This window comes from Daphnia carinata, unplaced genomic scaffold (genome assembly GCF_022539665.2).
Source record: "Daphnia carinata strain CSIRO-1 unplaced genomic scaffold, CSIRO_AGI_Dcar_HiC_V3 NW_026453067.1, whole genome shotgun sequence".
Taxonomy (NCBI): domain Eukaryota; kingdom Metazoa; phylum Arthropoda; class Branchiopoda; order Diplostraca; family Daphniidae; genus Daphnia; species Daphnia carinata.
The window spans coordinates 92,563-118,311 of NW_026712522.1; the positions used below are offsets into that span (position 1 = coordinate 92,563).

At 44.3% G+C, this 25,749-nt stretch overlaps 33 non-coding genes across 33 annotated transcripts; 28 read left to right on the top strand and 5 right to left on the bottom strand.

The window, feature by feature from the left end:
• Positions 1 to 767: 767 nt before the first annotated feature.
• On the top strand, positions 768 to 840 carry Trnav-aac (transfer RNA valine (anticodon AAC)). Its single transcript has one exon. It is a non-coding gene; the product is annotated as a tRNA-Val (tRNA).
• A 103-nt stretch (positions 841 to 943) lies between these two features.
• Positions 944 to 1,016, top strand: Trnav-uac (transfer RNA valine (anticodon UAC)). The gene has a single exon. It is a non-coding gene; the product is annotated as a tRNA-Val (tRNA).
• An 829-nt stretch (positions 1,017 to 1,845) lies between these two features.
• Trnav-aac (transfer RNA valine (anticodon AAC)) lies at positions 1,846 to 1,918 on the top strand. Its single transcript has one exon. It is a non-coding gene; the product is annotated as a tRNA-Val (tRNA).
• A 103-nt stretch (positions 1,919 to 2,021) lies between these two features.
• Trnav-uac (transfer RNA valine (anticodon UAC)) lies at positions 2,022 to 2,094 on the top strand. Its single transcript has one exon. It is a non-coding gene; the product is annotated as a tRNA-Val (tRNA).
• Positions 2,095 to 11,852: 9,758 nt separating this feature from the next.
• Trnav-aac (transfer RNA valine (anticodon AAC)) lies at positions 11,853 to 11,925 on the top strand. The gene has a single exon. It is a non-coding gene; the product is annotated as a tRNA-Val (tRNA).
• A 103-nt stretch (positions 11,926 to 12,028) lies between these two features.
• On the top strand, positions 12,029 to 12,101 carry Trnav-uac (transfer RNA valine (anticodon UAC)). The gene has a single exon. It is a non-coding gene; the product is annotated as a tRNA-Val (tRNA).
• Positions 12,102 to 12,372: 271 nt separating this feature from the next.
• Trnan-guu (transfer RNA asparagine (anticodon GUU)) lies at positions 12,373 to 12,446 on the bottom strand. The gene has a single exon. It is a non-coding gene; the product is annotated as a tRNA-Asn (tRNA).
• A 645-nt stretch (positions 12,447 to 13,091) lies between these two features.
• Positions 13,092 to 13,164, top strand: Trnav-uac (transfer RNA valine (anticodon UAC)). The gene has a single exon. It is a non-coding gene; the product is annotated as a tRNA-Val (tRNA).
• Positions 13,165 to 13,993: 829 nt separating this feature from the next.
• Trnav-aac (transfer RNA valine (anticodon AAC)) lies at positions 13,994 to 14,066 on the top strand. Its single transcript has one exon. It is a non-coding gene; the product is annotated as a tRNA-Val (tRNA).
• Positions 14,067 to 14,169: 103 nt separating this feature from the next.
• Positions 14,170 to 14,242, top strand: Trnav-uac (transfer RNA valine (anticodon UAC)). Its single transcript has one exon. It is a non-coding gene; the product is annotated as a tRNA-Val (tRNA).
• Positions 14,243 to 15,070: 828 nt separating this feature from the next.
• On the top strand, positions 15,071 to 15,143 carry Trnav-aac (transfer RNA valine (anticodon AAC)). Its single transcript has one exon. It is a non-coding gene; the product is annotated as a tRNA-Val (tRNA).
• A 103-nt stretch (positions 15,144 to 15,246) lies between these two features.
• On the top strand, positions 15,247 to 15,319 carry Trnav-uac (transfer RNA valine (anticodon UAC)). The gene has a single exon. It is a non-coding gene; the product is annotated as a tRNA-Val (tRNA).
• A 271-nt stretch (positions 15,320 to 15,590) lies between these two features.
• Positions 15,591 to 15,664, bottom strand: Trnan-guu (transfer RNA asparagine (anticodon GUU)). Its single transcript has one exon. It is a non-coding gene; the product is annotated as a tRNA-Asn (tRNA).
• Positions 15,665 to 16,133: 469 nt separating this feature from the next.
• Positions 16,134 to 16,206, top strand: Trnav-aac (transfer RNA valine (anticodon AAC)). Its single transcript has one exon. It is a non-coding gene; the product is annotated as a tRNA-Val (tRNA).
• A 103-nt stretch (positions 16,207 to 16,309) lies between these two features.
• Positions 16,310 to 16,382, top strand: Trnav-uac (transfer RNA valine (anticodon UAC)). Its single transcript has one exon. It is a non-coding gene; the product is annotated as a tRNA-Val (tRNA).
• A 271-nt stretch (positions 16,383 to 16,653) lies between these two features.
• Trnan-guu (transfer RNA asparagine (anticodon GUU)) lies at positions 16,654 to 16,727 on the bottom strand. Its single transcript has one exon. It is a non-coding gene; the product is annotated as a tRNA-Asn (tRNA).
• A 469-nt stretch (positions 16,728 to 17,196) lies between these two features.
• Trnav-aac (transfer RNA valine (anticodon AAC)) lies at positions 17,197 to 17,269 on the top strand. The gene has a single exon. It is a non-coding gene; the product is annotated as a tRNA-Val (tRNA).
• A 103-nt stretch (positions 17,270 to 17,372) lies between these two features.
• Trnav-uac (transfer RNA valine (anticodon UAC)) lies at positions 17,373 to 17,445 on the top strand. Its single transcript has one exon. It is a non-coding gene; the product is annotated as a tRNA-Val (tRNA).
• An 828-nt stretch (positions 17,446 to 18,273) lies between these two features.
• Trnav-aac (transfer RNA valine (anticodon AAC)) lies at positions 18,274 to 18,346 on the top strand. Its single transcript has one exon. It is a non-coding gene; the product is annotated as a tRNA-Val (tRNA).
• A 103-nt stretch (positions 18,347 to 18,449) lies between these two features.
• Trnav-uac (transfer RNA valine (anticodon UAC)) lies at positions 18,450 to 18,522 on the top strand. The gene has a single exon. It is a non-coding gene; the product is annotated as a tRNA-Val (tRNA).
• Positions 18,523 to 19,349: 827 nt separating this feature from the next.
• Positions 19,350 to 19,422, top strand: Trnav-aac (transfer RNA valine (anticodon AAC)). Its single transcript has one exon. It is a non-coding gene; the product is annotated as a tRNA-Val (tRNA).
• Positions 19,423 to 19,525: 103 nt separating this feature from the next.
• On the top strand, positions 19,526 to 19,598 carry Trnav-uac (transfer RNA valine (anticodon UAC)). The gene has a single exon. It is a non-coding gene; the product is annotated as a tRNA-Val (tRNA).
• Positions 19,599 to 19,869: 271 nt separating this feature from the next.
• On the bottom strand, positions 19,870 to 19,943 carry Trnan-guu (transfer RNA asparagine (anticodon GUU)). The gene has a single exon. It is a non-coding gene; the product is annotated as a tRNA-Asn (tRNA).
• Positions 19,944 to 20,412: 469 nt separating this feature from the next.
• Positions 20,413 to 20,485, top strand: Trnav-aac (transfer RNA valine (anticodon AAC)). The gene has a single exon. It is a non-coding gene; the product is annotated as a tRNA-Val (tRNA).
• Positions 20,486 to 20,588: 103 nt separating this feature from the next.
• On the top strand, positions 20,589 to 20,661 carry Trnav-uac (transfer RNA valine (anticodon UAC)). The gene has a single exon. It is a non-coding gene; the product is annotated as a tRNA-Val (tRNA).
• Positions 20,662 to 21,489: 828 nt separating this feature from the next.
• On the top strand, positions 21,490 to 21,562 carry Trnav-aac (transfer RNA valine (anticodon AAC)). The gene has a single exon. It is a non-coding gene; the product is annotated as a tRNA-Val (tRNA).
• A 103-nt stretch (positions 21,563 to 21,665) lies between these two features.
• Trnav-uac (transfer RNA valine (anticodon UAC)) lies at positions 21,666 to 21,738 on the top strand. Its single transcript has one exon. It is a non-coding gene; the product is annotated as a tRNA-Val (tRNA).
• Positions 21,739 to 22,008: 270 nt separating this feature from the next.
• On the bottom strand, positions 22,009 to 22,082 carry Trnak-uuu (transfer RNA lysine (anticodon UUU)). Its single transcript has one exon. It is a non-coding gene; the product is annotated as a tRNA-Lys (tRNA).
• Positions 22,083 to 22,551: 469 nt separating this feature from the next.
• On the top strand, positions 22,552 to 22,624 carry Trnav-aac (transfer RNA valine (anticodon AAC)). The gene has a single exon. It is a non-coding gene; the product is annotated as a tRNA-Val (tRNA).
• A 103-nt stretch (positions 22,625 to 22,727) lies between these two features.
• On the top strand, positions 22,728 to 22,800 carry Trnav-uac (transfer RNA valine (anticodon UAC)). The gene has a single exon. It is a non-coding gene; the product is annotated as a tRNA-Val (tRNA).
• A 1,004-nt stretch (positions 22,801 to 23,804) lies between these two features.
• On the top strand, positions 23,805 to 23,877 carry Trnav-uac (transfer RNA valine (anticodon UAC)). The gene has a single exon. It is a non-coding gene; the product is annotated as a tRNA-Val (tRNA).
• An 827-nt stretch (positions 23,878 to 24,704) lies between these two features.
• Positions 24,705 to 24,777, top strand: Trnav-aac (transfer RNA valine (anticodon AAC)). The gene has a single exon. It is a non-coding gene; the product is annotated as a tRNA-Val (tRNA).
• A 103-nt stretch (positions 24,778 to 24,880) lies between these two features.
• Positions 24,881 to 24,953, top strand: Trnav-uac (transfer RNA valine (anticodon UAC)). Its single transcript has one exon. It is a non-coding gene; the product is annotated as a tRNA-Val (tRNA).
• The last annotated feature ends 796 nt before the right edge of the window (positions 24,954 to 25,749 follow it).

Sequence of the window (25,749 nt, forward strand, 5' to 3'; positions counted from 1 at the left end):
CTGTAAGGCAACCAAATTTGTTTGACATCAATGACATGAATGCCACGGGACAACATTAACTAACTTTACGACAGCCTGGTTGTATTTAGCGCATATGTGGTTTTCCATTACTTAGTACTAGGCCAAGATATAGGCAAATAATTATGAAGCTTCCAAAAAAAGATAGTGCAATCGGTGTGCAGTGTCATATTTGTTTGCACTTCATTGCATCGCCCCTGGGTGGGCTCGAACCACCAGCCTTCCGGTAACTTTTTTTCGGTTAACAGCCGAACGCGCTAGCCAATTGCGCCACAGAGGCCCGATGTTGTAATTTTGCGCAAAATCATGCATATGGTAAACATCATTAACGTTTATTACAGTTTTGATTTCATATTGCTTCATTGTTCTCTACAAAAAGGAACTACTACACCGATGGGTAGATTCAGTATTGGGTTTCGTTTGCTGGTACCGTTTGCCTGGCCGTGAACACATGTAACTAGACTTATTTCACTCACGAAATAACTCATTAACGATTTATAATAAGTTTAGGGATGTTTGGTAAGTTGAAAACTAGATTTTAGACGGATAATCTGAAAATTTCAAACACCGAAAAATACATGGTTGACAGAGGATTCATCGTTCATGTGTCCTGGCTAGCTCAGTCGTTAGAGGAAAAGATTGGTAATAAATTGGTCGTAGGTTCGACCCCCACCTCGTACGAGTAGTGTTGAATGTTCATCAGGTCAATTGCTGTTGGTATATTTGGCTGTAATAGTTGTCTGAAATGCGTTCCCATAGTGTAGTGGTTATCACGTCGGCCTAACACGCTGAAGGTCCTCAGTTCGATCCTGGGTGGGAACAAGACATTTAAGTGAAAAGCAAATGTGAAAGACGACTATTAATTTGGAATTTCCTGATTTCGTCATGATTGGATTAAGACCGTTGCTGGTGACATAAATTGAACGTTCTCATAGTGTAGCGGTTATCACGTCGGCTTTACACGCTGAAGGTCCTCAGTTCGACCCTGGGTGAGAACAATCGGTTTGCATTTTACAAGATTGACTCATTGATTCGTGAGGTCACCGCCATCTGTAAGTCTGTAAGGCAACCAAATTTGTTTGACATCAATGACATGAATGCCACGGGACAACATTAACTAACTTTACGACAGCCTGGTTGTATTTAGCGCATATGTGGTTTTCCATTACTTAGTACTAGGCCAAGATATAGGCAAATAATTATGAAGCTTCCAAAAAAAAGATATTGCAATCGGTGTGCAGTGTCCATATTTGTTTGCACTTCATTGCATCGCCCCTGGGTGGGCTCGAACCACCAGCCTTCCGGTATCGACGAAATTCGTAACAGCCGAACGCGCTAGCCAATTGCGCCACAGAGGCCCGTTGTTGTAATTTTGCGCAAAATCATGCATATGGTAAACATCATTAACGTTTATTACAGTTTTGATTTCATATTGCTTCATTGTTCTCTACAAAAAGGAACTACTACACCGATGGGTAGATTCAGTATTGGGTTTCGTTTGCTGGTACCGTTTGCCTGGCCGTGAACACATGTAACTAGACTTATTTCACTCACGAAATAACTCATTAACGATTTATAATAAGTTTAGGGATGTTTGGTAAGTTGAAAACTAGATTTTAGACGGATAATCTGAAAATTTCAAACACCGAAAAATACATGGTTGACAGAGGATTCATCGTTCATGTGTCCTGGCTAGCTCAGTCGTTAGAGGAAAAGATTGGTAATAAATTGGTCGTAGGTTCGACCCCCACCTCGTACGAGTAGTGATGAATGTTCATCAGGTCAATTGCTGTTGGTATATTTGGCTGTAATAGTTGTCTGAAATGCGTTCCCATAGTGTAGTGGTTATCACGTCGGCCTAACACGCTGAAGGTCCTCAGTTCGATCCTGGGTGGGAACAAGACATTTAAGTGAAAAGCAAATGTGAAAGACGACTATTAATTTGGAATTTCCTGATTTCGTCATGATTGGATTAAGACCGTTGCTGGTGACATAAATTGAACGTTCTCATAGTGTAGCGGTTATCACGTCGGCTTTACACGCTGAAGGTCCTCAGTTCGACCCTGGGTGAGAACAATCGGTTTGCATTTTACAAGATTGACTCATTGATTCGTGAGGTCACCGCCATCTGTAAGTCTGTAAGGCAACCAAATTTGTTTGACATCAATGACATGAATGCCACGGGACAACATTAACTAACTTTACGACAGCCTGGTTGTATTTAGCGCATATGTGGTTTTCCATTACTTAGTACTAGGCCAAGATATAGGCAAATAATTATGAAGCTTCCAAAAAAAGATAGTGCAATCGGTGTGCAGTGTCCATATTTGTTTGCACTTCATTGCATCGCCCCTGGGTGGGCTCGAACCACCAGCCTTCCGGTATCGACGAAATTCGTAACAGCCGAACGCGCTAGCCAATTGCGCCACAGAGGCCCGTTGTTGTAATTTTGCGCAAAATCATGCATATGGTAAACATCATTAACGTTTATTACAGTTTTGATTTCATATTGCTTCATTGTTCTCTACAAAAAGGAACTACTACACCGATGGGTAGATTCAGTATTGGGTTTCGTTTGCTGGTACCGTTTGCCTGGCCGTGAACACATGTAACTAGACTTATTTCACTCACGAAATAACTCATTAACGATTTATAATAAGTTTAGGGATGTTTGGTAAGTTGAAAACTAGATTTTAGACGGATAATCTGAAAATTTCAAACACCGAAAAATACATGGTTGACAGAGGATTCATCGTTCATGTGTCCTGGCTAGCTCAGTCGTTAGAGGAAAAGATTGGTAATAAATTGGTCGTAGGTTCGTGTCGGAAAATCCGACGTCCAACACTGTCGAAGGGGACGGTGAAGAGATAGACGAGTAGAAGCGGAGATGCGGGGCACTCGGAACCAGAGAGTCGGTTGCCGGGGTAAGTCCATCGTGAGGCGGGAACTAACCAAGAAGTTCCCGGTGACGGTACGAGAAAGACCGGTAGACGGTAATAGATGGAATGTAAGCGGGACTTGATGCTATAAGTCCCGACGATAGAAGTTGGAGACGCTTGACTATAATATTGAAATAACCGTACGTAGTTTACAGCTATGTAGGGCGGTCTCTGTCGAGCAAAGGCAGAAATGAATATTAAAGACGCCCGCTCTGGAGCCAGTTTTAGCCCAGAGGAAATAAATATTTAAAACCCATCGTGACTGGAGCCAGTTTTAGCCCAGAGGGAAGAGGTTGGTGCCGGAGGAGTAACCGACAGAGGGTCGGCCAAGGAGAGTTGGAGGTGGGAGGTCAGCGGCAGTTCCTGAGGCTGAAAAGGGTGACGGAACAACGGTGACATCTACTCCAGCGTTGATATTCATGTTCGTGCTATTATATATATCAATCAACGGTGTTTTGTAAATTGAGTATATAAAGGCCGGTTTTGGCCGAGTATAATACACACGAGTTTCACCGAAGCCCCCGGAGTCGGCTCTTCATTTTCTGCTGGTAATTACTATCACGTTCCGCTTGTTATCACTTGTGTTGCTGCCCGTCGCAACTGGCCATCAAACTTCTGCCCGGCCGCGATAAGCTGCTTCTGCCCGTCAGCCCTCTTCATTTTGCCCGGCTCATTTTCTCGACGGCTACAACGAAGCTGCTTTTACAACCGCTCTCATCCGGATTAGATCCTGTTTTTGCCGTCGCTTCACTTGGAGATCCGTCCGACCCGGGGGCACTCGACGCCAAGGATCACAAGTAATCTAGCGTTTGTTATTCGTGTCCGTCATATTGGCCGCGCCCTGTCTCGGCATCGTTTTTTGAGGTCGTTGGCCTCCAGAACAGTTGTCGGGCGTCATTGCGGCCCAGTCCGCCAAGTCATAGTAGCACGGTGCCCCCACCGGCTGCCCAGACGTACCGCGGCTATTGCCTTGGGTTTCAGAGGACCCAGTACCACTACTTTACGCTGAGCCGGCAGACTCCGGCATTTGAGAATCGCCCGGCCAAGGGGCATATCTCAAATTGGTCCTTCGAACAAAAATAATAACAGAAACGTCCGTACATTCCATAACAGTGTCGGACAGCATACATCAGCAGCACCAGCAGGCGGTGTACGCAAGATTCCAACAACTCCTAGACTCAGAGGCTCGTGCTTACGAACTCTGGAAAGAGTTAGAACAGACCATCCCGAAAGGTGTGTTCAGGAGACTTCGCATCCCGGAGCCGTTCCCTGAACAACGTGCCAAGAGATCCGTGGAGAAAAAGAGTCGGCCAAACCCTTACACGCGACCGACCGCTCCGACTTTGGACTCGCCAGCCCAGTTCTTAAACGAACAGGAGAGGGAACAGCTAGCTGCCCTCACCAAAGTTAAGGAGTCACACTCCTCGGCAATAGCAGCGGCACAAAAGGCAGCAGAACGAGCCGAGGAACACGCCAGATTCCTGCTGGAGACAAGTAAGCTGAGACGCGATAAGGAAGAGCTTCAGAGAAGGGAGCAGTTATTGGAAAGAGCGCGCGGTGTCAAAGAGTTGCCGCCCGCCACATTTCAAGTACCGGTCCCTCCACCGACCCCCACGGTGCTGAGCCAAGAAATAAGTGACCTCGCCGCTGGACCTTCAAAAGAGCCAGCGAAAAAAGCGAGGTCCACATCAGGGATACCAAAAAGTTGGAAGAAATCTTCACCCGAAGAAAGGCTGAGCAGGCAACTATCTAAGCGACTGGCAAAAACAGGGATAGCTTCATCCTCCGAGGACGAAATCCTTAAGTCCCCAGTGCTTGTTTAATATTTGTTGTACTGTTATAATTTGTTATCAGGAATAAAACTATCTCTACTACTATCAAAAAAAAAAAAAAACTCTATCACTATCAAAAAAAAAAAAAAATGTCAGTTCCGTCAAGGAGAACGAGACAAGCGGTCACGGACCCAGAGGAGACGACTATCGACGAAAGATTGTCGATCGTCGAGGAGAAAGTAGAAAATATACAAGGCAGGCGACGGGTATCACTCTATGCTACACAAGAGAGTGGAGGTCGCGGAGAAAACAATCGAAAAGTTTATAACAGACATGGGAATAAAAATGAAGGCAATAGAGAAAAAGATAAAAGACATGGAGGATTTAGAGGGAAGATTGGCGGCAATATCAGAATTGGTGAAAGAAATAGACGGGAGAAGTAATAAAGCGTTGAACTCTGCAGCGAAATTAATCGAGCAAGCGAAAGAAAGCTTTTCGATGAAGGAACAAATCCCGGAGATCGTGGAGGGAGTGAGAGCAGAAATAAGGTCAATCGTGGAGAGAACGATAGAAGACAGCCTGCCCGGCCTAGAGGATAGTCCGATAAGACGACAAGAGCCTTTACGGGCTTCGTCAAGGGCTGACTCCCCACTAGGGACGCGGGAAGAGTTACTTGAGGATCGGGCTCTGATAAAAAGGGAACTGAAAGACAGTATTGCGTTGGCGGAAGCCGACGCTGAGAGTAGACAGAAATACATAGACAAGGCCGAAGCTCGGTGGGTGGCCATCGTAGCGTTGAACGAAAAGCTTGCCGCAGTCTCTACGGCAGCCGAGAAGGCGAGCGACAGAGAAACAGAGGATAAACTGAGAGAAAGAATGAAAAAATTAAGAGAGAAATACAAAAAGTGCGAGACTCAATCGCCAGTAACCAGAACAGCGCTACCTCTACCGACGTTTAACGGAGAGATCACAGCGTGGAAAGGATGGAGAGCGATGTGGACGGCGTATGACGCCGATCCAAGATTGACAGAGGCGGAAAAATTCCAATATCTGCGGACAAGCCTGAAAGGTAAGGCCGCGGAATTGATATCGCATATACACTTTGATGAGAACCAATATCAGGAAGCAATGCTGAAATTGGAAAAGAGATTCGGGGACACAGAAAAATTAAAAGCCCACTACGTAAACGAACTGAAAAGTCTCGTGGCCGTAAGACTGGGAGACTCAGCAACGATCAGCCAGTTGAAGAGAATCTTTGACGGGTTGACAAATGCAAGAGCCGCCCTGACGAGTCTCAAAGTGGATATGGGCGGCTATGGAGAATACATCGCGGGGGACGTGTTGAAGGCACTGCCTAAAGCCTTAACCTCGCGATGGTGGAGAGACAAATGGTTCGATGAGGATCAACCGACATTAGAAGCCATTCTCAAAGAGCTTGATCGAGAGATAAGGCTAAGAGAGATGGAGGAAGATCCCGTGAGCCAGCCGCAGAGCCCGAGAAGGGAGCCTCAAGAGAGGGGAGGTAGGATGACACCCTGTTGTTTTTGTCAGCAGAATCACATACACCACAGGTGTATGGTAAATACCCCGCAATTCAGACGAACGCTCTGCGAGCGGGAGAACCGTTGTTTGAAATGCCTCGGCAGATCGCATCGGACGGAACACTGCGTAGCCAGGGTCCCGTGTAGGAATTGCGGGAGTATAGACCATAGCCCAGCGCTGTGCCTGTCAAGACAGAGACAATACGGGCCAGTCAGATCACAGTCCCCGCAAAGGCCGATGAACAGATCGGTAACGATAGATACCAACGTGAATTGTGCGCAGGCAACCTCGATCGGACTGCCCACGTTCACGGCGGTATTACAAGGAAAAAATAACAGAAAAATAAAAGTGCTAGGCCTGATAGACTCGGGGAGCGAGAAAACGTTCATCCGACAGAGTCTGATCAGACGATTAAAAGCGGACGAAGAAGATGAAGGAGAGATAAGAGTGAACACGTTTGGGTCAGACCAAGCGGAAAGATCAGTGCTAAAGACCTATAGCATATGGATGATTCCCGAAAGACAGGGAAAAATAAAAATTAAAGCTACGGCGATAAAATATGTGGCGAAAGCAACCCCTAAGGTCCGGTCAAAATTAGTGGAGATTTTGACGGAACAGGGGGAGAAGGTCGCGGACGAAAGACATTTGAGGGCAGACAATAAAACAGAGTTTGACATGATAATAGGGTGTGACTATTATTGGCAAATTCTAAAACACCAGACAAAACAGGGTCCAGACGACTCAGTGGCATGTGCCAGTAAGCTGGGGTGGATCATTTTTGGGGCACCCACAGCAGGAAATCCGAGAGAAGTGTCGGCAAACATTGTTACACAGGCCGACGGAAAGAAAGCGATGGTAGATTTCAAGGAATTCTGGGCCTTGGAACACATGGGAGTTACGCCCCAAGAGTTAGAGGACCCGGGGTTCCTGAAAAATTATCAGGAGACCATAAAGAAAGATCAGACGGGCAGATATGAGATTCTGTTCCCGTTTAAAAATAACAGAAGGTCGATGGAGACCAACAAAAACATAGCTTCGATAAGATTGACGGGGCTGTTGAAGAAAATGAAACGGGAGGACAGAATGGCCTACCACGAAGTTTTTCAACAGTACCTCGAGAAAGGCTACATAGAGGTAGCGGATAAAAATTACACAGGGGCATGTACGTATTTACCGCACAGACCAGTGATAAAAACAGAGGCGGCAACCACCAAGATCAGACTGGTGTTTGACGGCTCGGCCCACCAGCAGAATAGGCCTAGCCTGAACGATCTGTTGGAAACCGGGCCGAACCTAAACCCGGAGCTCTTGGCGGTGCTGCTCAGATTCAGGCAGAACGAGATAGCGTGGATGGCGGACATCACGCAAGCATTCCTACAGATAGGAATACAGAAAGAACACGGACAGATAGTCCGATTCCTATGGATAAAAGACCCGAAAGATGATAACTCGGAATGGATAGAATACAGGTGGAAGAGAGTACCTTTTGGACTCTCGAGTAGCCCATTCATCTTACGAGCAGTTATATTAAAATGCTTGGATGAGCATAAAGATGAATACCCAGAGCTGGTGGGAAAGCTGGGCGCGCAGTTATACGTGGACGATTGGTTGGGGGGAGCGAGTAGCATTCCCCAAGCAATAGAAGCGATAACACAAGCCCAGAAAATATTTAGTTCGGCCAAAATGGAGCTTCGAAAGTGAACGACAAACAGCGTGGCACTGAGAGAACAGTTGCACGCGTTACAGTTTCAAAAAGAGGAAATAACGATGGGAGACAGTACAGAGAAAGCAGTTAAAGCCCTGGGAGTCACATGGGATCCGGAGACGGACTCATTTCGATTCAAGCCAGAAAAAATAATAGAAGAGGCCGAAGAGATGAGCAAGAGGCCGACGAAAAGGAAGTTGTTCAGCCTTGCGCTGAAAGTCTTCGACCCGCTGGGATTGATATCGCCGGTAACGGTGGTAGCGAAGATTATCATGCAGAAGGTCTGGATAAACAAAACAGGCTGGGATGAACCAGTGTCGGCAAGCATAATGCCACACTGGGAGACGTTCATTAAAAGTTTGTCGGACCTCAGGAACACAAAGCTGGGGCGGTTGACTGGAGAGATCCGTTCACCGAGACTACACTTGTTTTGCGACGCGAGTGACGACGCGTACAGTGTAGCCGCATATCTGGAGAACGGAGAAGATACAAAGCTGTTATGCAGCAAAACCCGGATAGCACCGGACCCCAAAAAATCAGTGTCGACCCCCAGGCTGGAGTTGCTCAGTAATCTGCTGGCAGTCAGACTGGGGGAATACATTGAAAAGTCTCTGGGACGGTCGTTTGAGAAAACACTGTGGACGGACTCGGCGATAGCCTACTGGTGGATGAAAGGCGAATCGGGCCGTTGGAAACAGTTCGTCCACAACCGGGTAACAGAAATCAGGGAGAAGATCGACATAGGGTCGATAAGGCACTGTCCGGGAGTTCAGAACCCGGCAGATATAGCATCGAGAGGGGCTTCAGTGAGCCAGCTGAACCATAAGAAAGATTGGTGGTCAGGCCCAGAGTGGCTGAACAAAAAAGAGAATTGGCCGAAGAATCCAGCCCAAATGGAGCAGGATTGTACAGAAGAAATCAGAAAAGAGGAAAAAATGAAAGAGATAACACAATGTAGTGTTTCGATGTCAAAAGAAAAAGAGTGGTACGAGAACTATAGTTCGTTGCGTACGATAATCAGAATCTGGGCGACAGTGAAGAGAGCGGTGAAGAGGTTTAAGGGACAACCGAATCCCGAGACACCGCTGGCGGAAGTGTCGGGTGGCGCCGACAAGAAACAGTTCAACATCCTCGCAGCAGAAGAGGTAGAACAAGCGGAGTTAGATCTATGGCGGAAGATGCAAAATGACGCATACAAAGATGAAAGAGAAGCCATAAAAGAGAAAAAACCCTGGAAAAATGATAAGTTGAGAAAGCTGGGATTGGCCTGGGACGAGAGAAACGGGCTAATCAGGTGTTACGGCCGCCAAGAAAATTGGTTGCGGCTTAACGGTAGAGAAGCGGTAATCCTGTTGCCTGAAAACCACTATTTGACGGGCAAACTCATAGAGCAGACGCACGAACGGTTGCTGCACACTGGAGTAAGCACGACGATGGTGGAAGTACGGCGGACGTTTTGGATTCCAAGACTAAGGCAAACGATCAAGAAAGAGTTGAAAAGGTGCATGAAATGTCAGAAACTAGATTCGAGACCGTTCAACGAAGTCCCGGCTCCACTACCGGTAGATCGACTTCAAATGGCGAACCCGTTTAATGTAACGGGGATAGACTTTGCGGGACCGTTCCCGATAAAACTGACGGCAAGAGGTGGACAAGCGAAGGCCTACATTTGTTTGTTCACGTGTGCGGTAACAAGAGCCGTGCATTTAGAAATGACCACAGACTTGGAGACGGCATCCTGTATTTTTGCACTGAGAAGGTTTTTTGCAAGAAGAGGGGTGCCGAAAGCCATGTATTCAGATAACGCGAAATCATTCACACAAGCCGCGAAATACCTGAGAGCGGCGTACAAAAGTGAGAACGTGTATAATACACTAGTGGACCTAAATGTCAAGTGGAGATTCTCCCCGAGCCTGGCCCCTTGGTGGGGCGGGTTCTGGGAGCGGATGGTCCAGACAGTGAAGAGGCTATTATACAAAACGTATGGAAACGAGTGTCTGGAATATGACCTGTTCCAAACGGTGTTAACCGAGATTGAAGATACGATAAACACGAGGCCATTAACGTATGTCTCTGACGACGATAATGAACCTCTAACGCCGAAGCATTTGATCACAGGCTATAGACAAAATCAAAAACACCCGGTAGACGAGGAGGAGAGAGAATATTCAGACAGAATACGTCTAACCAAGCGGGAGAAAATTAGAAGAAACCTGCTAGCAAATTGGTGGGGAGATTTCTATAAAGAATATGTGGCAGACCTCGAGAAGTTCCACTGTCCAACGCCGGGTAGAACAAAACAAGTTGAGGTGGGACAAGTGGTGCTGATACACGACGAGAAATCCAAGAGAACGAAATGGAAAGTAGGAAGAGTGGCCAAATTATACCCGGGCTCAGACAACAAGTTCAGGAGGGTAGCAGTATTAATCGCAGATAAGGGTTCAGGAAAAGGGTCAATACCCATATACCGGGACATTAAGTGTCTTTACCCGTTAGAGTTACACGCGGGGACGATAGACGATGACCATCAAAATACTTCACCGTTCCAAGACACTGAAGACTTGGACAGTTCGGACTCTGAGTTGGACGAGGGTCCAACGGGGGAAGTGTCGGAAAATCCGACGTCCAACACTGTCCAAGGGGACGGTGAAGAGATAGACGAGTAGAAGCGGAGATGCGGGGCACTCGGAACCAGAGAGTCGGTTGCCGGGGTAAGTCCATCGTGAGGCGGGAACTAACCAAGAAGTTCCCGGTGACGGTACGAGAAAGACCGGTAGACGGTAATAGATGGAATGTAAGCGGGACTTGATGCTATAAGTCCCGACGATAGAAGTTGGAGACGCTTGACTATAATATTGAAATAACCGTACGTAGTTTACAGCTATGTAGGGCGGTCTCTGTCGAGCAAAGGCAGAAATGAATATTAAAGACGCCCGCTCTGGAGCCAGTTTTAGCCCAGAGGAAATAAATATTTAAAACCCATCGTGACTGGAGCCAGTTTTAGCCCAGAGGGAAGAGGTTGGTGCCGGAGGAGTAACCGACAGAGGGTCGGCCAAGGAGAGTTGGAGGTGGGAGGTCAGCGGCAGTTCCTGAGGCTGAAAAGGGTGACGGAACAACGGTGACATCTACTCCAGCGTTGATATTCATGTTCGTGCTATTATATATATCAGTCAACGGTGTTTTGTAAATTGAGTATATAAAGGCCGGTTTTGGCCGAGTATAATACACACGAGTTTCACCGAAGCCCCCGGAGTCGGCTCTTCATTTTCTGCTGGTAATTACTATCACGTTCCGCTTGTTATCACTTGTGTTGCTGCCCGTCGCAACTGGCCATCAAACTTCTGCCCGGCCGCGATAAGCTGCTTCTGCCCGTCAGCCCTCTTCATTTTGCCCGGCTCATTTTCTCGACGGCTACAACGAAGCTGCTTTTACAACCGCTCTCATCCGGATTAGATCCTGTTTTTGCCGTCGCTTCACTTGGAGATCCGTCCGACCCGGGGGCACTCGACGCCAAGGATCACAAGTAATCTAGCGTTTGTTATTCGTGTCCGTCATATTGGCCGCGCCCTGTCTCGGCATCGTTTTTTGAGGTCGTTGGCCTCCAGAACAGTTGTCGGGCGTCATTGCGGCCCAGTCCGCCAAGTCATAGTAGCACGGTGCCCCCACCGGCTGCCCAGACGTACCGCGGCTATTGCCTTGGGTTTCAGAGGACCCAGTACCACTACTTTACGCTGAGCCGGCAGACTCCGGCATTTGAGAATCGCCCGGCCAAGGGGCATATCTCAAAGTTCGACCCCCACCTCGTACGAGTAGTGTTGAATGTTCATCAGGTCAATTGCTGTTGGTATATTTGGCTGTAATAGTTGTCTGAAATGCGTTCCCATAGTGTAGTGGTTATCACGTCGGCCTAACACGCTGAAGGTCCTCAGTTCGATCCTGGGTGGGAACAAGACATTTAAGTGAAAAGCAAATGTGAAAGACGACTATTAATTTGGAATTTCCTGATTTCGTCATGATTGGATTAAGACCGTTGCTGGTGACATGAATTGAACGTTCTCATAGTGTAGCGGTTATCACGTCGGCTTTACACGCTGAAGGTCGTCAGTTCGACCCTGGGTGAGAACAATCGGTTTGCATTTTACAAGATTGACTCATTGATTCGTGAGGTCACCGCCATCTGTAATTCTGTAAGGCAACCAAATTTGTTTGACATCAATGACATGAATGCCACGGGACAACATTAACTAACTTTACGACAGCCTGGTTGTATTTAGCGCATATGTGGTTTTCCATTACTTAGTACTAGGCCAAGATATAGGCAAATAATTATGAAGCTTCCAAAAAAAGATAGTGCAATCGGTGTGCAGTGTCCATATTTGTTTGCACTTCATTGCATCGCCCCTGGGTGGGCTCGAACCACCAGCCTTCCGGTTAACAGCCGAACGCGCTAGCCAATTGCGCCACAGAGGCGCGTTGTTGTAATTTTGCGCAAAATCATGCATATGGTAAACATCATTAACGTTTATTACAGTTTTGATTTCATATTGCTTCATTGTTCTCTACAAAAAGGAACTACTACACCGATGGGTAGATTCAGTATTGGGTTTCGTTTGCTGGTACCGTTTGCCTGGCCGTGAACACATGTAACTAGACTTATTTCACTCACGAAATAACTCATTAACGATTTATAATAAGTTTAGGGATGTTTGGTAAGTTGAAAACTAGATTTTAGACGGATAATCTGAAAATTTCAAACACCGAAAAATACATGGTTGACAGAGGATTCATCTTTCATGTGTCCTGGCTAGCTCAGTCGTTAGAGGAAAAGATTGGTAATAAATTGGTCGTAGGTTCGACCCCCACCTCGTACGAGTAGTGTTGAATGTTCATCAGGTCAATTGCTGTTGGTATATTTGGCTGTAATAGTTGTCTGAAATGCGTTCCCATAGTGTAGTGGTTATCACGTCGGCCTAACACGCTGAAGGTCCTAAGTTCGATGCTGGGAGGGAACAAGACATTTAAGTGAAAAGCAAATGTGAAAGACGACTATTAATTTGGAATTTCCTGATTTCGTCATGATTGGATTAAGACCGTTGCTGGTGACATAAATTGAACGTTCTCATAGTGTAGCGGTTATCACGTCGGCTTTACACGCTGAAGGTCCTCAGTTCGACCCTGGGTGAGAACAATCGGTTTGCATTTTACAAGATTGACTCATTGATTCGTGAGGTCACCGCCATCTGTAAGTCTGTAAGGCAACCAAATTTGTTTGACATCAATGACATGAATGCCACGGGACAACATTAACTAACTTTACGACAGCCTGGTTGTATTTAGCGCATATGTGGTTTTCCATTACTTAGTACTAGGCCAAGATATAGGCAAATAATTATGAAGCTTCCAAAAAAAAGATATTGCAATCGGTGTGCAGTGTCCATATTTGTTTGCACTTCATTGCATCGCCCCTGGGTGGGCTCGAACCACCAGCCTTCCGGTATCGACGAAATTCGTAACAGCCGAACGCGCTAGCCAATTGCGCCACAGAGGCCCGTTGTTGTAATTTTGCGCAAAATCATGCATATGGTAAACATCATTAACGTTTATTACAGTTTTGATTTCATATTGCTTCATTGTTCTCTACAAAAAGGAACTACTACACCGATGGGTAGATTCAGTATTGGGTTTCGTTTGCTGGTACCGTTTGCCTGGCCGTGAACACATGTAACTAGACTTATTTCACTCACGAAATAACTCATTAACGATTTATAATAAGTTTAGGGATGTTTGGTAAGTTGAAAACTAGATTTTAGACGGATAATCTGAAAATTTCAAACACCGAAAAATACATGGTTGACAGAGGATTCATCGTTCATGTGTCCTGGCTAGCTCAGTCGTTAGAGGAAAAGATTGGTAATAAATTGGTCGTGGGTTCGACCCCCACCTCGTACGAGTAGTGTTGAATGTTCATCAGGTCAATTGCTGTTGGTATATTTGGCTGTAATAGTTGTCTGAAATGCGTTCCCATAGTGTAGTGGTTATCACGTCGGCCTAACACGCTGAAGGTCCTCAGTTCGATCCTGGGTGGGAACAAGACATTTAAGTGAAAAGCAAATGTGAAAGACGACTATTAATTTGGAATTTCCTGATTTCGTCATGATTGGATTAAGACCGTTGCTGGTGACATAAATTGAACGTTCTCATAGTGTAGCGGTTATCACGTCGGCTTTACACGCTGAAGGTCCTCAGTTCGACCCTGGGTGAGAACAATCGGTTTGCATTTTACAAGATTGACTCATTGATTCGTGAGGTCACCGCCATCTGTAAGTCTGTAAGGCAACCAAATTTGTTTGACATCAATGACATGAATGCCACGGGACAACATTAACTAACTTTACGACAGCCTGGTTGTATTTAGCGCATATGTGGTTTTCCATTACTTAGTACTAGGCCAAGATATAGGCAAATAATTATGAAGCTTCCAAAAAAAGATAGTGCAATCGGTGTGCAGTGTCCATATTTGTTTGCACTTCATTGCATCGCCCCTGGGTGGGCTCGAACCACCAGCCTTCCGGTATCGACGAAATTCGTAACAGCCGAACGCGCTAGCCAATTGCGCCACAGAGGCCCGTTGTTGTGATTTTGCGCAAAATCATGCATATGGTAAACATCATTAACGTTTATTACAGTTTTGATTTCATATTGCTTCATTGTTCTCTACAAAAAGGAACTACTACACCGATGGGTAGATTCAGTATTGGGTTTCGTTTGCTGGTACCGTTTGCCTGGCCGTGAACACATGTAACTAGACTTATTTCACTCACGAAATAACTCATTAACGATTTATAATAAGTTTAGGGATGTTTGGTAAGTTGAAAACTAGATTTTAGACGGATAATCTGAAAATTTCAAACACCGAAAAATACATGGTTGACAGAGGATTCATCGTTCATGTGTCCTGGCTAGCTCAGTCGTTAGAGGAAAAGATTGGTAATAAATTGGTCGTGGGTTCGACCCCCACCTCGTACGAGTAGTGTTGAATGTTCATCAGGTCAATTGCTGTTGGTATATTTGGCTGTAATAGTTGTCTGAAATGCGTTCCCATAGTGTAGTGGTTATCACGTCGGCCTAACACGCTGAAGGTCCTCAGTTCGATCCTGGGTGGGAACAAGACATTTAAGTGAAAAGCAAATGTGAAAGACGACTATTAATTTGGAATTTCCTGATTTCGTCATGATTGGATTAAGACCGTTGCTGGTGACATAAATTGAACGTTCTCATAGTGTAGCGGTTATCACGTCGGCTTTACACGCTGAAGGTCCTCAGTTCGACCCTGGGTGAGAACAATCGGTTTGCATTTTACAAGATTGACTCATTGATTCGTGAGGTCACCGCCATCTGTAAGTCTGTAAGGCAACCAAATTTGTTTGACATCAATGACATGAATGCCACGGGACAACATTAACTAACTTTACGACAGCCTGGTTGTATTTAGCGCATATGTGGTTTTCCATTACTTAGTACTAGGCCAAGATATAGGCAAATAATTATGAAGCTTCCAAAAAAAGATAGTGCAATCGGTGTGCAGTGTCCATATTTGTTTGCACTTCATTGCATCGCCCCTGGGTGGGCTCGAACCACCAGCCTTCCGGTTAACAGCCGAACGCGCTAGCCAATTGCGCCACAGAGGCCCGTTGTTGTAATTTTGCGCAAAATCATGCATATGGTAAACATCATTAACGTTTATTACAGTTTTGATTTCATATTGCTTCATTGTTCTCTACAAAAAGGAACTACTACACCGATGGGTAGATTCAGTATTGGGTTTCGTTTGCTGGTACCGTTTGCCTGGCCGTGAACACATGTAACTAGACTTATTTCACTCACGAAATAACTCATTAACGATTTATAATAAGTTTAGGGATGTTTGGTAAGTTGAAAACTAGATTTTAGACGGATAATCTGAAAATTTCAAACACCGAAAAATACATGGTTGACAGAGGATTCATCGTTCATGTGTCCTGGCTAGCTCAGTCGTTAGAGGAAAAGATTGGTAATAAATTGGTCGTGGGTTCGACCCCCACCTCGTACGAGTAGTGTTGAATGTTCATCAGGTCAATTGCTGTTGGTATATTTGGCTGTAATAGTTGTCTGAAATGCGTTCCCATAGTGTAGTGGTTATCACGTCGGCCTAACACGCTGAAGGTCCTCAGTTCGATCCTGGGTGGGAACAAGACATTTAAGTGAAAAGCAAATGTGAAAGACGACTATTAATTTGGAATTTCCTGATTTCGTCATGATTGGATTAAGACCGTTGCTGGTGACATAAATTGAACGTTCTCATAGTGTAGCGGTTATCACGTCGGCTTTACACGCTGAAGGTCCTCAGTTCGACCCTGGGTGAGAACAATCGGTTTGCATTTTACAAGATTGACTCATTGATTCGTGAGGTCACCGCCATCTGTAAGTCTGTAAGGCAACCAAATTTGTTTGACATCAATGACATGAATGCCACGGGACAACATTAACTAACTTTACGACAGCCTGGTTGTATTTAGCGCATATGTGGTTTTCCATTACTTAGTACTAGGCCAAGATATAGGCAAATAATTATGAAGCTTCCAAAAAAAGATAGTGCAATCGGTGTGCAGTGTCCATATTTGTTTGCACTTTATTGCATCGCCCCTGGGTGGGATCGAACCACCAGCCTTCCGGTTAACAGCCGAACGCGCTAGCCAATTGCGCCACAAAGGCGCGTTGTTGTGATTTTGCGCAAAATCATGCATATGGTAAACATCATTAACGTTTATTACAGTTTTGATTTCATATTGCTTCATTGTTCTCTACAAAAAGGAACTACTACACCGATGGGTAGATTCAGTATTGGGTTTCGTTTGCTGGTACCGTTTGCCTGGCCGTGAACACATGTAACTAGACTTATTTCACTCACGAAATAACTCATTAACGATTTATAATAAGTTTAGGGATGTTTGGTAAGTTGAAAACTAGATTTTAGACGGATAATCTGAAAATTTCAAACACCGAAAAATACATGGTTGACAGAGGATTCATCGTTCATGTGTCCTGGCTAGCTCAGTCGTTAGAGGAAAAGATTGGTAATAAATTGGTCGTGGGTTCGACCCCCACCTCGTACGAGTAGTGTTGAATGTTCATCAGGTCAATTGCTGTTGGTATATTTGGCTGTAATAGTTGTCTGAAATGCGTTCCCATAGTGTAGTGGTTATCACGTCGGCCTAACACGCTGAAGGTCCTCAGTTCGATCCTGGGTGGGAACAAGACATTTAAGTGAAAAGCAAATGTGAAAGACGACTATTAATTTGGAATTTCCTGATTTCGTCATGATTGGATTAAGACCGTTGCTGGTGACATAAATTGAACGTTCTCATAGTGTAGCGGTTATCACGTCGGCTTTACACGCTGAAGGTCCTCAGTTCGACCCTGGGTGAGAACAATCGGTTTGCATTTTACAAGATTGACTCATTGATTCGTGAGGTCACCGCCATCTGTAAGTCTGTAAGGCAACCAAATTTGTTTGACATCAATGACATGAATGCCACGGGACAACATTAACTAACTTTACGACAGCCTGGTTGTATTTAGCGCATATGTGGTTTTCCATTACTTAGTACTAGGCCAAGATATAGGCAAATAATTATGAAGCTTCCAAAAAAAGATAGTGCAATCGGTGTGCAGTGTCCATATTTGTTTGCACTTCATTGCATCGCCCCTGGGTGGGCTCGAACCACCAGCCTTCCGGTATCGACGAAATTCGTAACAGCCGAACGCGCTAGCCAATTGCGCCACAGAGGCCCGTTGTTGTAATTTTGCGCAAAATCATGCATATGGTAAACATCATTAACGTTTATTACAGTTTTGATTTCATATTGCTTCATTGTTCTCTACAAAAAGGAACTACTACACCGATGGGTAGATTCAGTATTGGGTTTCGTTTGCTGGTACCGTTTGCCTGGCCGTGAACACATGTAACTAGACTTATTTCACTCACGAAATAACTCATTAACGATTTATAATAAGTTTAGGGATGTTTGGTAAGTTGAAAACTAGATTTTAGACGGATAATCTGAAAATTTCAAACACCGAAAAATACATGGTTGACAGAGGATTCATCGTTCATGTGTCCTGGCTAGCTCAGTCGTTAGAGGAAAAGATTGGTAATAAATTGGTCGTGGGTTCGACCCCCACCTCGTACGAGTAGTGTTGAATGTTCATCAGGTCAATTGCTGTTGGTATATTTGGCTGTAATAGTTGTCTGAAATGCGTTCCCATAGTGTAGTGGTTATCACGTCGGCCTAACACGCTGAAGGTCCTCAGTTCGATCCTGGGTGGGAACAAGACATTTAAGTGAAAAGCAAATGTGAAAGACGACTATTAATTTGGAATTTCCTGATTTCGTCATGATTGGATTAAGACCGTTGCTGGTGACATAAATTGAACGTTCTCATAGTGTAGCGGTTATCACGTCGGCTTTACACGCTGAAGGTCCTCAGTTCGACCCTGGGTGAGAACAATCGGTTTGCATTTTACAAGATTGACTCATTGATTCGTGAGGTCACCGCCATCTGTAAGTCTGTAAGGCAACCAAATTTGTTTGACATCAATGACATGAATGCCACGGGACAACATTAACTAACTTTACGACAGCCTGGTTGTATTTAGCGCATATGTGGTTTTCCATTACTTAGTACTAGGCCAAGATATAGGCAAATAATTATGAAGCTTCCAAAAAAGATAGTGCAATCGGTGTGCAGTGTCCATATTTGTTTGCACTTCAATGGCTCGCCCCTGGGTGGGCTCGAACCACCAGCCTTCCGGTATCGACGAAATTCGTAACAGCCGAACGCGCTAGCCAATTGCGCCACAGAGGCCCGTTGTTGTAATTTTGCGCAAAATCATGCATATGGTAAACATCATTAACGTTTATTACAGTTTTGATTTCATATTGCTTCATTGTTCTCTACAAAAAGGAACTACTACACCGATGGGTAGATTCAGTATTGGGTTTCGTTTGCTGGTACCGTTTGCCTGGCCGTGAACACATGTAACTAGACTTATTTCACTCACGAAATAACTCATTAACGATTTATAATAAGTTTAGGGATGTTTGGTAAGTTGAAAACTAGATTTTAGACGGATAATCTGAAAATTTCAAACACCGAAAAATACATGGTTGACAGAGGATTCATCGTTCATGTGTCCTGGCTAGCTCAGTCGTTAGAGGAAAAGATTGGTAATAAATTGGTCGTGGGTTCGACCCCCACCTCGTACGAGTAGTGTTGAATGTTCATCAGGTCAATTGCTGTTGGTATATTTGGCTGTAATAGTTGTCTGAAATGCGTTCCCATAGTGTAGTGGTTATCACGTCGGCCTAACACGCTGAAGGTCCTCAGTTCGATCCTGGGTGGGAACAAGACATTTAAGTGAAAAGCAAATGTGAAAGACGACTATTAATTTGGAATTTCCTGATTTCGTCATGATTGGATTAAGACCGTTGCTGGTGACATAAATTGAACGTTCTCATAGTGTAGCGGTTATCACGTCGGCTTTACACGCTGAAGGTCCTCAGTTCGACCCTGGGTGAGAACAATCGGTTTGCATTTTACAAGATTGACTCATTGATTCGTGAGGTCACCGCCATCTGTAAGTCTGTAAGGCAACCAAATTTGTTTGACATCAATGACATGAATGCCACGGGACAACATTAACTAACTTTACGACAGCCTGGTTGTATTTAGCGCATATGTGGTTTTCCATTACTTAGTACTAGGCCAAGATATAGGCAAATAATTATGAAGCTTCCAAAAAAAGATAGTGCAATCGGTGTGCAGTGTCCATATTTGTTTGCACTTCAATGGCTCGCCCCTGGGTGGGCTCGAACCACCAGCCTTCCGGTTAACAGCCGAACGCGCTAGCCAATTGCGCCACAGAGGCCCGTTGTTGTAATTTTGCGCAAAATCATGCATATGGTAAACATCATTAACGTTTATTACAGTTTTGATTTCATATTGCTTCATTGTTCTCTACAAAAAGGAACTACTACACCGATGGGTAGATTCAGTATTGGGTTTCGTTTGCTGGTACCGTTTGCCTGGCCGTGAACACATGTAACTAGACTTATTTCACTCACGAAATAACTCATTAACGATTTATAATAAGTTTAGGGATGTTTGGTAAGTTGAAAACTAGATTTTAGACGGATAATCTGAAAATTTCAAACACCGAAAAATACATGGTTGACAGAGGATTCATCGTTCATGTGTCCTGGCTAGCTCAGTCGTTAGAGGAAAAGATTGGTAATAAATTGGTCGTGGGTTCGACCCCCACCTCGTACGAGTAGTGTTGAATGTTCATCAGGTCAATTGCTGTTGGTATATTTGGCTGTAATAGTTGTCTGAAATGCGTTCCCATAGTGTAGTGGTTATCACGTCGGCCTAACACGCTGAAGGTCCTCAGTTCGATCCTGGGTGGGAACAAGACATTTAAGTGAAAAGCAAATGTGAAAGACGACTATTAATTTGGAATTTCCTGATTTCGTCATGATTGGATTAAGACCGTTGCTGGTGACATAAATTGAACGTTCTCATAGTGTAGCGGTTATCACGTCGGCTTTACACGCTGAAGGTCCTCAGTTCGACCCTGGGTGAGAACAATCGGTTTGCATTTTACAAGATTGACTCATTGATTCGTGAGGTCACCGCCATCTGTAAGTCTGTAAGGCAACCAAATTTGTTTGACATCAATGACATGAATGCCACGGGACAACATTAACTAACTTTACGACAGCCTGGTTGTATTTAGCGCATATGTGGTTTTCCATTACTTAGTACTAGGCCAAGATATAGGCAAATAATTATGAAGCTTCCAAAAAAAGATAGTGCAATCGGTGTGCAGTGTCCATATTTGTTTGCACTTCATTGCATCGCCCCTGGGTGGGCTCGAACCACCAGCCTTCCGGTATCGACGAAATTCGTAACAGCCGAACGCGCTAGCCAATTGCGCCACAGAGGCCCGTTGTTGTAATTTTGCGCAAAATCATGCATATGGTAAACATCATTAACGTTTATTACAGTTTTGATTTCATATTGCTTCATTGTTCTCTACAAAAAGGAACTACTACACCGATGGGTAGATTCAGTATTGGGTTTCGTTTGCTGGTACCGTTTGCCTGGCCGTGAACACATGTAACTAGACTTATTTCACTCACGAAATAACTCATTAACGATTTATAATAAGTTTAGGGATGTTTGGTAAGTTGAAAACTAGATTTTAGACGGATAATCTGAAAATTTCAAACACCGAAAAATACATGGTTGACAGAGGATTCATCGTTCATGTGTCCTGGCTAGCTCAGTCGTTAGAGGAAAAGATTGGTAATAAATTGGTCGTGGGTTCGACCCCCACCTCGTACGAGTAGTGTTGAATGTTCATCAGGTCAATTGCTGTTGGTATATTTGGCTGTAATAGTTGTCTGAAATGCGTTCCCATAGTGTAGTGGTTATCACGTCGGCCTAACACGCTGAAGGTCCTCAGTTCGATCCTGGGTGGGAACAAGACATTTAAGTGAAAAGCAAATGTGAAAGACGACTATTAATTTGGAATTTCCTGATTTCGTCATGATTGGATTAAGACCGTTGCTGGTGACATAAATTGAACGTTCTCATAGTGTAGCGGTTATCACGTCGGCTTTACACGCTGAAGGTCCTCAGTTCGACCCTGGGTGAGAACAATCGGTTTGCATTTTACAAGATTGACTCATTGATTCGTGAGGTCACCGCCATCTGTAAGTCTGTAAGGCAACCAAATTTGTTTGACATCAATGACATGAATGCCACGGGACAACATTAACTAACTTTACGACAGCCTGGTTGTATTTAGCGCATATGTGGTTTTCCATTACTTAGTACTAGGCCAAGATATAGGCAAATAATTATGAAGCTTCCAAAAAAGATAGTGCAATCGGTGTGCAGTGTCCATATTTGTTTGCACTTCATTGCATCGCCCCTGGGTGGGATCGAACCACCAGCCTTCCGGTTAAAAGCCGAACGCGCTAGCCAATTGCGCCACAGAGGCGCGTTGTTGTAATTTTGCGCAAAATCATGCATATGGTAAACATCATTAACGTTTATTACAGTTTTGATTTCATATTGCTTCATTGTTCTCTACAAAAAGGAACTACTACACCGATGGGTAGATTCAGTATTGGGTTTCGTTTGCTGGTACCGTTTGCCTGGCCGTGAACACATGTAACTAGACTTATTTCACTCACGAAATAACTCATTAACGATTTATAATAAGTTTAGGGATGTTTGGTAAGTTGAAAACTAGATTTTAGACGGATAATCTGAAAATTTCAAACACCGAAAAATACATGGTTGACAGAGGATTCATCGTTCATGTGTCCTGGCTAGCTCAGTCGTTAGAGGAAAAGATTGGTAATAAATTGGTCGTGGGTTCGACCCCCACCTCGTACGAGTAGTGTTGAATGTTCATCAGGTCAATTGCTGTTGGTATATTTGGCTGTAATAGTTGTCTGAAATGCGTTCCCATAGTGTAGTGGTTATCACGTCGGCCTAACACGCTGAAGGTCCTCAGTTCGATCCTGGGTGGGAACAAGACATTTAAGTGAAAAGCAAATGTGAAAGACGACTATTAATTTGGAATTTCCTGATTTCGTCATGATTGGATTAAGACCGTTGCTGGTGACATAAATTGAACGTTCTCATAGTGTAGCGGTTATCACGTCGGCTTTACACGCTGAAGGTCCTCAGTTCGACCCTGGGTGAGAACAATCGGTTTGCATTTTACAAGATTGACTCATTGATTCGTGAGGTCACCGCCATCTGTAAGTCTGTAAGGCAACCAAATTTGTTTGACATCAATGACATGAATGCCACGGGACAACATTAACTAACTTTACGACAGCCTGGTTGTATTTAGCGCATATGTGGTTTTCCATTACTTAGTACTAGGCCAAGATATAGGCAAATAATTATGAAGCTTCCAAAAAAAGATAGTGCAATCGGTGTGCAGTGTCCATATTTGTTTGCACTTCATTGCATCGCCCCTGGGTGGGCTCGAACCACCAGCCTTCCGGTATCGACGAAATTCGTAACAGCCGAACGCGCTAGCCAATTGCGCCACAGAGGCCCGTTGTTGTAATTTTGCGCAAAATCATGCATATGGTAAACATCATTAACGTTTATTACAGTTTTGATTTCATATTGCTTCATTGTTCTCTACAAAAAGGAACTACTACACCGATGGGTAGATTCAGTATTGGGTTTCGTTTGCTGGTACCGTTTGCCTGGCCGTGAACACATGTAACTAGACTTATTTCACTCACGAAATAACTCATTAACGATTTATAATAAGTTTAGGGATGTTTGGTAAGTTGAAAACTAGATTTTAGACGGATAATCTGAAAATTTCAAACACCGAAAAATACATGGTTGACAGAGGATTCATCGTTCATGTGTCCTGGCTAGCTCAGTCGTTAGAGGAAAAGATTGGTAATAAATTGGTCGTGGGTTCGACCCCCACCTCGTACGAGTAGTGTTGAATGTTCATCAGGTCAATTGCTGTTGGTATATTTGGCTGTAATAGTTGTCTGAAATGCGTTCCCATAGTTTAGTGGTTATCACGTCGGCCTAACACGCTGAAGGTCCTCAGTTCGATCCTGGGTGGGAACAAGACATTTAAGTGAAAAGCAAATGTGAAAGACGACTATTAATTTGGAATTTCCTGATTTCGTCATGATTGGATTAAGACCGTTGCTGGTGACATAAATTGAACGTTCTCATAGTGTAGCGGTTATCACGTCGGCTTTACACGCTGAAGGTCCTCAGTTCGACCCTGGGTGAGAACAATCGGTTTGCATTTTACAAGATTGACTCATTGATTCGTGAGGTCACCGCCATCTGTAAGTCTGTAAGGCAACCAAATTTGTTTGACATCAATGACATGAATGCCACGGGACAACATTAACTAACTTTACGACAGCCTGGTTGTATTTAGCGCATATGTGGTTTTCCATTACTTAGTACTAGGCCAAGATATAGGCAAATAATTATGAAGCTTCCAAAAAAGATAGTGCAATCGGTGTGCAGTGTCCATATTTGTTTGCACTTCATTGCATCGCCCCTGGGTGGGCTCGAACCACCAGCCTTCCGGTATCGACGAAATTCGTAACAGCCGAACGCGCTAGCCAATTGCGCCACAGAGGCCCGTTGTTGTAATTTTGCGCAAAATCATGCATATGGTAAACATCATTAACGTTTATTACAGTTTTGATTTCATATTGCTTCATTGTTCTCTACAAAAAGGAACTACTACACCGATGGGTAGATTCAGTATTGGGTTTCGTTTGCTGGTACCGTTTGCCTGGCCGTGAACACATGTAACTAGACTTATTTCACTCACGAAATAACTCATTAACGATTTATAATAAGTTTAGGGATGTTTGGTAAGTTGAAAACTAGATTTTAGACGGATAATCTGAAAATTTCAAACACCGAAAAATACATGGTTGACAGAGGATTCATCGTTCATGTGTCCTGGCTAGCTCAGTCGTTAGAGGAAAAGATTGGTAATAAATTGGTCGTGGGTTCGACCCCCACCTCGTACGAGTAGTGTTGAATGTTCATCAGGTCAATTGCTGTTGGTATATTTGGCTGTAATAGTTGTCTGAAATGCGTTCCCATAGTGTAGTGGTTATCACGTCGGCCTAACACGCTGAAGGTCCTCAGTTCGATCCTGGGTGGGAACAAGACATTTAAGTGAAAAGCAAATGTGAAAGACGACTATTAATTTGGAATTTCCTGATTTCGTCATGATTGGATTAAGACCGTTGCTGGTGACATAAATTGAACGTTCTCATAGTGTAGCGGTTATCACGTCGGCTTTACACGCTGAAGGTCCTCAGTTCGACCCTGGGTGAGAACAATCGGTTTGCATTTTACAAGATTGACTCATTGATTCGTGAGGTCACCGCCATCTGTAAGTCTGTAAGGCAACCAAATTTGTTTGACATCAATGACATGAATGCCACGGGACAACATTAACTAACTTTACGACAGCCTGGTTGTATTTAGCGCATATGTGGTTTTCCATTACTTAGTACTAGGCCAAGATATAGGCAAATAATTATGAAGCTTCCAAAAAAAGATAGTGCAATCGGTGTGCAGTGTCCATATTTGTTTGCACTTCATTGCATCGCCCCTGGGTGGGCTCGAACCACCAGCCTTCCGGTAACAACCCTACACTAACAGCCGAACGCGCTAGCCAATTGCGCCACAGAGGCCCGTTGTTGTAATTTTGCGCAAAATCATGCATATGGTAAACATCATTAACGTTTATTACAGTTTTGATTTCATATTGCTTCATTGTTCTCTACAAAAAGGAACTACTACACCGATGGGTAGATTCAGTATTGGGTTTCGTTTGCTGGTACCGTTTGCCTGGCCGTGAACACATGTAACTAGACTTATTTCACTCACGAAATAACTCATTAACGATTTATAATAAGTTTAGGGATGTTTGGTAAGTTGAAAACTAGATTTTAGACGGATAATCTGAAAATTTCAAACACCGAAAAATACATGGTTGACAGAGGATTCATCGTTCATGTGTCCTGGCTAGCTCAGTCGTTAGAGGAAAAGATTGGTAATAAATTGGTCGTGGGTTCGACCCCCACCTCGTACGAGTAGTGTTGAATGTTCATCAGGTCAATTGCTGTTGG